Source organism: Glandiceps talaboti, chromosome 13 (genome assembly GCF_964340395.1).
Source record: "Glandiceps talaboti chromosome 13, keGlaTala1.1, whole genome shotgun sequence".
Lineage (NCBI taxonomy): Eukaryota > Metazoa > Hemichordata > Enteropneusta > Spengelidae > Glandiceps > Glandiceps talaboti.
Window position 1 is genome coordinate 12,919,798 of NC_135561.1, and position 12,923 is coordinate 12,932,720.

The following is a 12,923-nucleotide window of genomic DNA, read 5'->3' on the forward strand; positions in this document are numbered from 1 at the left end:
AATTAACACTAAACAGTGTTACAGCGGTGAAGATCACAATAATGACAGTTCAGATGGTTCCCTGAAACGAGCAACTAAACGTCCGCAGACGTAGTATTTCGTTCGTGGATCTGTTGAACACCTTTTAAAACGTTCAGATAATCAGGGGGCAAGGTTATTTGACACGCTTCTCTCTAATTGGTGCATGCTTATTGACAACATCAAGAAATAGTTTATTCCATGTGTCTAGCATGTCATTAATATCATCTAAACAATTGATGATTGACCACAGGACCTCTGTTTTGCTCGTTATGTTCGAAATAATTGTGAATTTAAGGTGAATTCATATATTGACCAAGATTTGCAAGATTTGCAATTTCGTCACGACAATCGTCCAAACGCTTCGAAATGTATGGAGAATGACTTTTTAGCATTTTCTTATAATTACCATTGACATACAGAATACTACAAAACGTAAAGCGAAAAACCATGACACGTCACGGTTAATGTCAACAGAATTAGAGTTCCAGTATAAAAGATTATAGTCAACCTTTTGGCTGTATAAGAGTAAATTGCATTGCTATAGACACGAGTAATTGTACAATGCTTGGTAAATGTCAAAGTGGTACAGCAACAAAAAGAGATTGAAATAAAGGTCAACAGGGTAGATAGGTCGTCACATCTTCATAACCTGAGAATAGTTTATATTTTAAACGGGGTAGATAGGTCGTCACATCTTCATAACCTGAGAATTGACATTGTTTATATTTTAATAGTTGTCATAACTAGCTCAGTGTCTACAATTCAAAACGTCAGTCATTTCTTGAAATAACAGCTACAAATTGGTTATGAGAAGTAAAATGATTGCCATAACTTGCTTGTGTTTGTTTGTTTGTTTGTTTGTTTGTTTGTTTGTCTATCTACCTATCTGTCTGTCTGTCGTTCTGTTTGTTTGTTTGTTTGTTTGTTTGCTCTTGTGGTAAACGAAACACACCTATTACAGCTATAGAGAGGTACCAAAGCATGTCATTTCAAAGTCAATGCGCTGTACGTTTGGGATCCCACATATGGAAATCAAAGTTGGCAGGACATAAAATAACGATTAGTTAAAAATAATGTAAATAGAAGATAAAACGTGTGTTCTATATTAGAAAAGGTCGGGTCGAGGGTGTTGGGGGCGGGTTGAGGGGCGGGAAAAAATTAGTCTTGTTTGGCAGGCAACAATCTGAGATATACCATTTACATGGTACAACGAGCAGTAATAAATGTCATAAGTCAAACGAATTAAATTTAGGTATATGACCTGGGCTATACTCGTCAGACACGTGTTCATTTATTGATTTAAAATCAGTAAAATGAGAAAAGCTAAAGTTAAAAGATTTAATATGTAGCTGAAAATGGGAAATTAACCGTTTATTCCATTTGCAATTTGAATATATGTTACATTAATAGTATTAAATTCACACAATATGATGTGGCGTTTCAAATTTAGCTTGATTCATCTTCTGAATTTAATTACAATAAGAGACAGACAAACAGAAAGACGGACGTCCGCACGGACGGACGGACGGATATGTAGGCAGGCAGAATGGCAGACAGACAGGCAGGCAGGCAGGCAGGCAGGCAGGCAGAGGGAGAAAGACAGGCAGGTAGACTACGACGTCATTTAAGAACTGAAATAACACTTGTCACACGGAACAAATCAGTCTACAGATGTTATTGGCACCTTGTCCAATTTATATCGGTCAAAGGTTGCAGGGCAGGCTACACGTTATTAGTCTCAAAATACCATTCAGTATATATTCTGTTGATTTGTGTCAGTAACTCTGTCAAAATCTTAACGTATTTCCTATCGGGTATCAACCCTATCTCACATCCACCATAACCTATGATTTGTGTACCTAATAACAGCCATTTCCTTATATATCACGGACGTAGATATATGGCTGCCATGGTGACTAAGTAAGCGTTATGGTAACATATAATTTTATTTTACCATTAAATGAAATAGCAGTACTCCAATTTATCTTTTGCCAGTGCTAGCTGATTGTAATGGACTCGCGACTTTATAGAATTGAATTGAATACTGAAGGTATGTTATTACCGATTTCTATGGTTTTAGCTAGCATGAACAAAATATAGAACCGGGGAATCATTAAACAGCGGTAAGTTCCGTAATGTCACATTAGCTACTGACAACACCATTACATTATTGGCGAACAGAAACCTTCTATACTAGCACAATCACGTCAGGTAAAGCAAGTATAGAGTTGAAAAGCAACAATTAGTATGCAAAACGTTGCTTCTTCAACGACGTTGCATACATACCAAATAGGTTTCATATCAGGTTCATTTTGTTACCCTGTTCTCGTTTATTCAATCAATCATTTTCTTTTATCCGGACAAAAATAGGAAGATTTGCAGATATCCTTCACATCAAATACAAAAGTATAAATCACCATGGATACATTAGAAAATTATGTTAAAATCGAATGATAAAGAACATTGAGAAATTATACATTCCTTCGACTTCCTATCACATTTTGACCCGACCCTCAGTGTACGTCTAATGTTTAATTTATTAATATCTTTAAATAAAAGGACTAAAGGTAAACCGTGTTCGAATTCATTTCTCAGATACGTCCATTAATCTATTAACAAGATAATTTAATATCTCTTCCTTCCTCACCTCGTAATTTACGGAGTTTGTTGTAGATAATGAGAGTTAACGTGATTAATGATATCATGATACCCACAACGTATGTTTACCTCAACCTATATACCAGTATGTTTCATTCGTCATCTATCTAATTCGATATCCATCCGGACTTGCTTGTATATACAACTCATCAACTTTGTCATTTGAAATTCTGTAAACATGCACAGTTGTCATATTTCCAATCTTACAAATCATTCGCTCGAATGACGGATAAGCAAATAAATATGATTTACTATCGGGATATGGTAAATACTAATATGTGACAATTTGGCACCCACTAACCCCTGGATAGATATATTTACCTTGCATTGCAAGTTAAAAATTATGAAATATTTTTACGAATTATAAATATCATATCAGAAACTACACTGATTGAAATTTAGAGGCACTAAGGCCCATGTATTTAATTGTTAACATAGTTAATTTTATCTAATTTCGATATCAACAGCCTTCAAGTTCCATTTCATGTCTTGCAGTCCTGAATGTTCCTTGCTTGATGTGTATATTATCGTCTGTCATACACATATATATATATTCCGTTTCTAATATAAATAATATAATTTCGGATTTGGATTATTTTAGAATAGTGTGAGCAAAATATATATAGCATACATACATACATACATACATACATACATACATACATACATACATACATACATACATACCATCAAAGGATATGCTTATACTTGTGTTCTAAGATCTATAATTGTAAATAATACTTATGAATACTAGTCACAACCTTTTGTAACCTTTCTGTTAATGACAATTGATATCGAGGCTGTGAATTCCACTGATTACATTTACGTCGAGATTTAGGGGAAAAATATTTGTCTTAACAGATGTTGTTTCTCATCCTTTATTAACTTAAGTCAACGTTGGCAAGTTCTTGTTTCATTGAAATTCAGTGGGAGTTCTCAGATTTATATTAGTATTTCCAAGCAACAAATCTTGGTAAGGTAACTGTCGTTATTTTGTTTGTTTGATCATGGACGTACTTACATTGTCGTATTTGTTGTAATTTACATTCAAACGAACATTAACTTATTCAGCGCAGGAATTCTTCTCAAATCTTGAAGGTTCTTGACAGTGTAAACGTTTGACTTTATTCTCAACCGTTTACAATCATCACGAAGCAGAGAGTTTGGCCCTGAACAAGTCAAGACATTTGCCAACTGTATCTTTACTTAACCATAGTACATCATATTATACAATTTACGTTGCGTGTGGTTCTAACAGTAACAATAATGCACACAGAGTATCCCATGCACTGTTACGGTAATGAAGTCATGAATGAATCTACGCGATGACATGTGTAATACAAACGTACACAAGGTTCTACAATAGTGAGAAATGTTATTTATAACCTATCAAACACCTTTGCTGAACCCGCTATAATTACAGTGACAGCGATGCTCGTCATACTGTCTAGGTTCACAATAGTGTAAGTAATGTCTACCTATCACTGACCTTTGGACTGTCAAACGTTTAATTCATGCCAGAAGGTAATGTCAAAGTGTTCAATTTACTTGTTAATCTCGAAATATCCATTGACTTGTTAATCTCGAAATATCTGACGAGGTGATTCTCAGAAATCGTATAACGTAACAACCATCGCAGTATAGCATTTATTCTAACTTGATTTTTGATAAAGTTCAGGTAATTGTGTAGTAACCAAGCAATCGCTAGTTAACACGGCTATAACATATAAGAGTTCTCGTTAAAGACCATAAACATCTCGTAGAGTTACATACTCGTAACACATCCTAGCTACTTCAGATATATTTTACGTATACATAACGTTTCTTTTATGTGTACGAGAAAATAAAACAACAACAAAAATTAGGTCTTACGCAATAAAAACCACCATGTACAAGAAATGTGTATGGACCCAATCATTGTATATATAATATAACTCTATGTTATTACTGCTATTAATATTGCCTTTGAAAACATTTCAAAGCACATAAGATCAATACACATTTCATTGTATATGTACCAGTCTTATATACATATGACAATAAAACACCTTCATAACGGTTTCACTTTCGTTTACATTATATAAACATATTGTCTTCAGTGTAACGACCAAACAAGATGACAAATTTTTGCCTAATATGTTATTTCGTAATACTGGGCTTTACTTAATGATATTCACTGAATAACACTGACTCGATGAGGCTTTGCCAATGATAGATACCGAATTAAGATACATATGAAAGTAAAATTTATATTCAGATATATAGTGAGAATTTTTTTTACATGTAAAACACTCTTGTGGCAGTGTTCATAGATAGCTTGATGCAGATGTGCTTCACACATCGACATGTTGCTGAAAATATATATTTTGGGATTGGAGGTACCGATTTGAGGTAACTCATCCCGTTCGAGTTATTACCATATATCGAAATGTTGCTGAAATATATAATATATATATATACTTAATTCACAATTTAGTTGTCTGATGATCGCTCGAAGTGTGAAACTCTGAGTAACGACTTTTTACATCCTTATACTTTTGAATTAAGTCTATAATGCTCTGCTACTAATATTTGCATCGAACACTGTTCTCCCCAGCGAGACACTCATATATATATATATATATATATATATATATATATATATATATATATATATATATATATATATATATATATATATATATATATATATATATATATATATATTTTTGGTAGTACTGGAACTCTTTCTTGGTTGTAATGCGGAGTTTCACGCATTGTGCGATCATCAAACAATATCAGTTGTCTGGTGATCGCACAATGCGTGAAACTACGAGTTACAACCAAGAAAGAGTTCCAGTACTACCAAAACTATTGCGCTCTGCCACCGCGGTATAGAGCACTGTCTTAGCAGATTGATACTCACCGAGTTATATATATATATATATATATATATATATATATATATATATATATATATATATATATATATATATATATATATATATATATATATATATATATATATATATATACATATAAAAATATACATATAAAATATATTAATAACTCGAACGGGTTACTTTGAGTAAGATTTGACTCTATCTATGTGTATGTGTCTCTCTCTGTATGTGTCTGTGTCTTTGTGTGTGTACGGTTAACCGTCGTATTTAATCCAAAACCTCTGTAAATCAACTATAGTGTCAGAGTTAGCCACATACTTTGAATAAAAAACACATCATTCAACAAAATTAAAGATTACATCAAATGATTCAACGATAATTGTAGAGACAGCAGACAGACCGCAGGTGGTTTAGACATCGTTTAAGTCTGTATAGCATACTGGGTCCATTGGTGATGGATGACCTTTACTCTCATAAAATATTATATCCGTGTGTCTAAAGGTCTTTGTCAAACTGTGAACTTGTACAGGCCTGTCATTTATACATTGCGAATCGCCAGCTAACATTATGTTGCTAAGATTAGTTAAAACGTTGAAGAACAGTACATTTCGATTTTAGACGTATGATGCAATATGATTTTGAACCTAACAATCAAGTATATATATATATATATATTTGTATTAGTAGTATTAATCTCAACTATGCCTCGTCATCAATATAGCCGATAGCGTCAAGAGGGCAAACTTGAAATTAAAGAACAAGTGTCAAGTGGATTCTAAAGAATTATTACTGTCAGGCAACTTTAACAAAGTTTTTAATGATTATTAAGTAGGCCTCTACTTCTAAATCATTTCCCTAGGTGTTAAAATGAAAGACAAAATCATTAGTTTAGATTAGGTGTGTATTGTGATGACAACTTACAGTTTACTTTCAGTTGTAAATTAGTTGACTGTAAAATAGGGTTAAGACAGTAATCTGGGGACAGTTACATCGTTTTATGATTATAAAGGCGGGAAAAGCTATTTTTTATCAGCTTTAAGTGTGAGAAATCTCTTGAGGTAGTCTTAGAGTCCATGATGAATAGCTATCATTTCATCCAGATAATTAATGTACTTCTTATGGTCTTCACAAATCATGGTGTCTGAACTCTAATGTGAGCCATAAAGCACGGTATTAATTAATATACACCAAATATGTCATATGTTTCCTTCTAAATACACGATTGGACAGACATTTCGATAATCGCAGCTACACAACAGTAAAAGTAATCCAGCTTTATACCTACATTGAGTTATTGCAATATTAATAACAATTATAAACTTCTCGTATATGGATATTTTCACGGCCTAAAAAGTAGATATTGATGACGACAAATATATGCAATACATGTTACAAAACGCTATAAATGTTCAGCCATCGTATGTATATAACATGTATACAGATAATATTCAAATCCGTTGGATCAATCATAGGTTCATGGTTGTTGGCATTTGTGTACTTATACACCTTCTCAGAACACCAATAATATATAAAGCTAGACAGGACAGTGACAAAATCTTGGTCTGTACCTGTATTGTGGTCGTACCTCGTTAGCAAGCGTAACACTTAGTATCATGACATGCGATTGACGTGACATGCAAAATTGCACTGTATGGTGAGTACGCTTCGATGTCAATTCAAGTCATTGCCTTCTCACTTGAAGCTCACAATCTTCCGAAACTAGCTGAATAAATTGGCATCAATGTTCTCAATTCTTGGGATACATGCTTCATTCTAGTTTCATTGCTACAGGACAAACCATTACCTGCATGTATATTTAAGTACAGATAGTCCAAGTCTTATGCTGAAACACTAAATTATAGAAATAAATATTGAATGTCGGAAATGGGGGTCATGTTTAAATCCTGATTTAAAGTGACCTGATGCATTGTATAGGCAAATTATGCCCGCGACACCAACTTCTTAAAGTGAGCTTTGAGATAATATCTTTCCTTTGGGTTTTGGACAAAAATGACACCAAAGGGTTTCTGCTAATAAGCCAACATGCAAACGTCGTTAATTCATAATCCTTTGTGTTTACTAATATGAGAGGTTTTGACCTTTTACTATACTGTGTTTGCATTAGTTTTTGCATATTTTGATATATTTCACTTTGGTAAGACTCTCTCAAAATTGATATTCTTGTTCTTCAAGCGGAGGACATGAAGGTCAAGATAACATTGACCTGATTCAGTTTGTTCTTAACTTGTTATAAAGTATTTGGTTCAATACCGGTACCGTCGTCGTTCATTCAACAATTCGTTTGTCTCTTGTAAATGATTTATTTACAAATTACCGACAGATTATTAATAAAAAATACAGTATGAATTATAACACCATTCGCGGTCTGAAAAATAGATAAATATTGACCAATTTTTTCTTTGATAGTTGCAATCAGTTTGTTACTTCAATTCCTTGGTGAGTATCACCATTATCCGTCAGCTTCATGCATATAAGAGGTATGATTTTTTTGTACTTTGACTGTAACAATTTTAGGCCGTTCAACTGTGTATCTCGACCTTCGAATGCCACATGTTGTGTATACAATTAGACTGGAGGCTTGGAAATCTGACATCATGCTACGTTCACCATGATTGAATTTCTTGATAACGATATTTTGACAATATTCGTGAAAAACCATTACATCTTTCCTAAAGCAATTCACGTATCTGGTACGATGTTTTCAATGATGTTACTTCCCATAGCCGTGGGACAAAAGTACAAGTCGTGACCGAGTATCAGCTCATCTTCGGAAGCAAAAGAGAACATATTTACATTGACTATTCCAAAGAATTCAGGCTAATCCCGGTATTGAATCGCCTCCTTTTATGTTCGTTGCGATAAATGTGTGACAGCAACCACCATTACGATTCGATGAATAAGTTTTCCTAATGACTCACATGACAAGATCAATTTTCATCACTTTCAATAGAAACCTGATAGAGTGATTCAATTGAAGAAACGTATTTTGCATTACTATTAGTAGGTCTTGAAGTCTCACAGTGACATTTGCCTTTCTTTTATAATGAGGGTTTTCCTCCCAACTTATTTGTTCGAAGTCCTTGAAGTCCTCTCTATACATTTTTCATAGATATAAGTATGAGAAAAATGATTACATTTGTGAAATTATGGGATATAATATCTGTACCTAAGGACTTATGTTTGCAACAGGACAGGGCCTGGTAATCATCTTTGCTGTCAGGACCAACCGATATAATCATTTTACTAAGATCCTATAATGTCAGCTTTGTCCTAATGTCTATACAGTTTGAAAGTAGCAAATTATGGGTCGAAGTATATGACATTCTTTATTTTAAATAGATAGGTATTCTTTTTCAGTGCATATTCACTTTAATTTAATCTGCTCAGAGTAAAGCATAGAAAAGCAATTCATTTTGCATTTCAAATAAACTTATTGTCTGGTTTTCCAACTTTTCACAATTATACTACATAATATTCATTTGTTGGTGTTTAATTTTAAAAGTCAATGATCACATTGCACTTGCTTTTTTATAAGTTAGAAAAGTAAAGTAAACATGTCATGTTATTATCATTTGTTTAAACTTTTATAATTAACATTTGTTTCTAATAATTGTTCTTTTAAATGACAGTGTGAAGGTCATAGACCCTTATTCAAATAGATAGTTGTAAGGTTTGCTTGTATTTACTATTAGATGCATGTGGTAAAATAGGTATCCACACAGTGAGACACATACATACATACATACATACATACATACATACATACATACATACACGCACGCACGCACGCGCGCACACACACACACACACACACACACACACATACATACATACATACATACATACATACATACATACATGTGTGCTTGTCTGACGTGGTGATGCTTTGTTGACAGCTAGTCAGAACTTTAGACAACCCTTTGAGTTTTGTTGTTACCACCCGGTTCTCATGTGTGTGTGTATTTGTGTCTTCACACACACACACACACACACACCTACTATAGTATATATAGTATATATAGTATAGTATAGTATAGTATAGTATAGTATAGTATAGTATAGTATAGTATAGTATAGTATAGTATAGTATAGTATAGTATAGTATAGTGTAGTATAGTATAAATATAGTATAGTATAGTATAGTATAGTATAGTATAGTATAGTGTAGTATAGTATGATATAAAATAATATAATATAATATAATATAATATAATATAATATAATATAATATAATATAATATAATATAAGTAACTAATATTTCGTTTGCTGTATGCTCTTAATATCACAAGTAAAAATATCACAGTTCGGCATGAGTGTAACAAACTTGAAAACACCAGCCAAACTGAAATTCGCTTATATAATATTATATTTTTGGTACATTATGATTTTGTTGGGTACACAACGATTGACAAACATGTTATCTCCAAGCTTTACATTTCATATTTCCATCGACAGAAAGGCATTTAAGAAAATTAAATACATAATTCATAAACGTTTCAAGCAATACATTTTCCACATTGGAAATCTATTTCGAAATTATAGTATTTAAAATTCCCTAAGCGTAAGAGATTTTCTTTACTTTACAAAAATAAATGTATTTCCTTACCAGCAAAACTAACAAAATGTATCTGTATAACGAGACTAGTGCTAATGTAGAGAACATATGGGTATTTTAAGTACCCTAGTTAGGGACGATTGGTTGTATACATTATATCAGTTATATTTAGAAACTACAACTATATATAATCAGCTTTTCATTTGTAGTCATTTATCACGTTAAAGCTGCTTTCAGCACGAAATATATTACCTTCTAGTTAGTGTAATGGAAGATATTTCACAGGTGACTTAATCCAATTTCCTCCGTGATATTAATACCAACGTTATTTTTGATAGTATTACTTCTGTAAGTCCTATATATTTCGCCTAGCTTAAACGCAACACTAAGCGCGACATCTGTAAAATGATACGTTTTTGCTAGGGAAAGTTCATTGGCTCAATGTATAAAGGATATAAAGGTACGGTCCCTTCTATGAAATTTCACACGAGTTAAAGGATAAGCTGTATTTCCTAACATTGAACATGATTATACATCAGATAAAGGTAACTTGAAAAACTCGCCCTCGTGAATGCTGCAATGTGAGAAATGTGAAAATAACGATAAATCAATCAATGCAGTAAACAGCGAGTAACTTTATCTGTGATCAGTCAATTCTCTGTGCTCTGTAAGGTATCATTCTAACCCAACCATCTCATATTCGCCATCAGTAATTATACATATATTCATCCAGTCCTTTGCATCTAACCATGTTCAGTTGGAATATCACAAGTTACCCAGTTAATTGTTAATTAGAACAGTGAGCAATCTTATTTTCGAACAGAACCATTCTACCGAGAAAAGAGAATCGTGCCTATTTAAAAAAAATATAATAGCTTTTCCATTAGAATGCTTTTACTCAAACATGCTAAGGTATAACTCATAATTGTAATCGGTAATTGTTAACCAACATTTTACTTCAATAGCGCTACAATCTAAAATTAACAACAATATTAATGTTTTTGTTTGGATCTGAAACCTTATCAAAGATTAAATATGATCTATTAATATTTTCTTAATCATATAACGTTGTTAAGAGGGCATGATGACAATGATATAGATCTATGTGATGCTACATAGTTTGATATGCAATATTGATTTTTGTTGAAAATGTTCCATCGTCACATTTGTAGTCAGATCGACTCACAGGTATCACATGCCATAATGATACAGTCATTAAAGAAACTAATTGACCGATTCTAGTCCAATCAGTAAACGGATATATCACAACCCAGGGGTTTCGATGGGCGAATCCACAGCTTGTATGTAGATATCTGATGTTTACTAAAGAGTTCCATTACATTAAAGATACAAGATATATCCAGATACTTTAATTTTCTGATTATATTGTAAGCAATATTCTCAATGAGTGGAATTCGCTTTGCTTAGAGAAATGTTCTATGATATGGTGATTCAACTGACGTATATTATACCTTAAGACTGTTAGCCGTCTTGAAAATATGGCTTTCTGACAACACTGTAACATAAGAACGCTCAGAAGGGAACTCCCAACACAACTATCAATCAGTGTACCGCTATCACCGGGAGTATATTCAACGAATACGACTTTATGAACAAACGTTGACGTCCCTTATAAAAACAAACTGGGATTTCTTAACAAACTCAACTTCAGTGGTTATAGACTCTGATTAGCCTCGCACATATAGTGAAATACAGCGACCTTGAACTTTCTGTTCAACGCAGAATATGTATATGTGTTCAAGCTGTAAAGCTGTACTATATTGGTCTAAACTTCAAATATATATTAGAAAAAATTGCACACCATCGTATTGTAGATTAATCCTAATAATTACAATCTAGTCCAGTTTCTGGCACCACAAGATCAGTACTCACAAATGTCTGTATATTAACTAACCACCTTCAAATGAAGTGACATATTTTTGGGTTTGTTAAAATGTGCATATATATATATACATATATATAAAGAGAAGTGTACCGTTCTCTAAATATCTTCAGAAAATGTAGAAACCGTCAAAACCTCAGGAACTATCTACGCATCAAAGCCAGCTACAACATTTTAATTAGTAAGAAGAAAATCGACTACCAGAAACATAAACGTGATGAATTCATTAATCTGTCAAAACAACAAAATTCTAGACTGTCAAAACAACAAAATTCTAGACTGTTTTGGCAACGTTTGCGTCAAAATAAGCAAAGTATCTCAAGCAAAATTACACAGGATGAATGGTTCAGTTACTTTAAGGGTCTGTTTAATCCAAATACACAAGATGCCGACCAGACCGACGATGATGAAATGAGAGAGTTCTTCTCCTCAGTCCAGGGATATGTAAATGAACTAAACATGGGCGACCTAGATAGTATGGGTATCGACTGTTCCGAACTAAACTGCCCCATCACTATAGCAGAGATTCGGAAATGTATTGACAGACTTAAAAACAACAAAGCCCCAGGGCAAGATGGGATCCCTGCAGAGTTTTGGAAATATGCCCCTCGCGAAATTTTTGATATGTTACATATTCTCTACAATGAAGTTCTTGATAGCGGTGTATTCCCTAGTATGTGGTCTATTGGACTGATTACACCTGTTTTCAAGAAGGGAAGTAAAGACTCCCCGGGTAATTACCTCAGCATTATGCTACTGGATGTCATAGGTAAAATCTACACTCAAATATTATGTGATAGACTTACCCATTGGTTTGATAAGTACAATACTATAATTGAGGCTCAAAGTGGCTTTAAAAAAAAGAGAAGTACTCTTGATAAT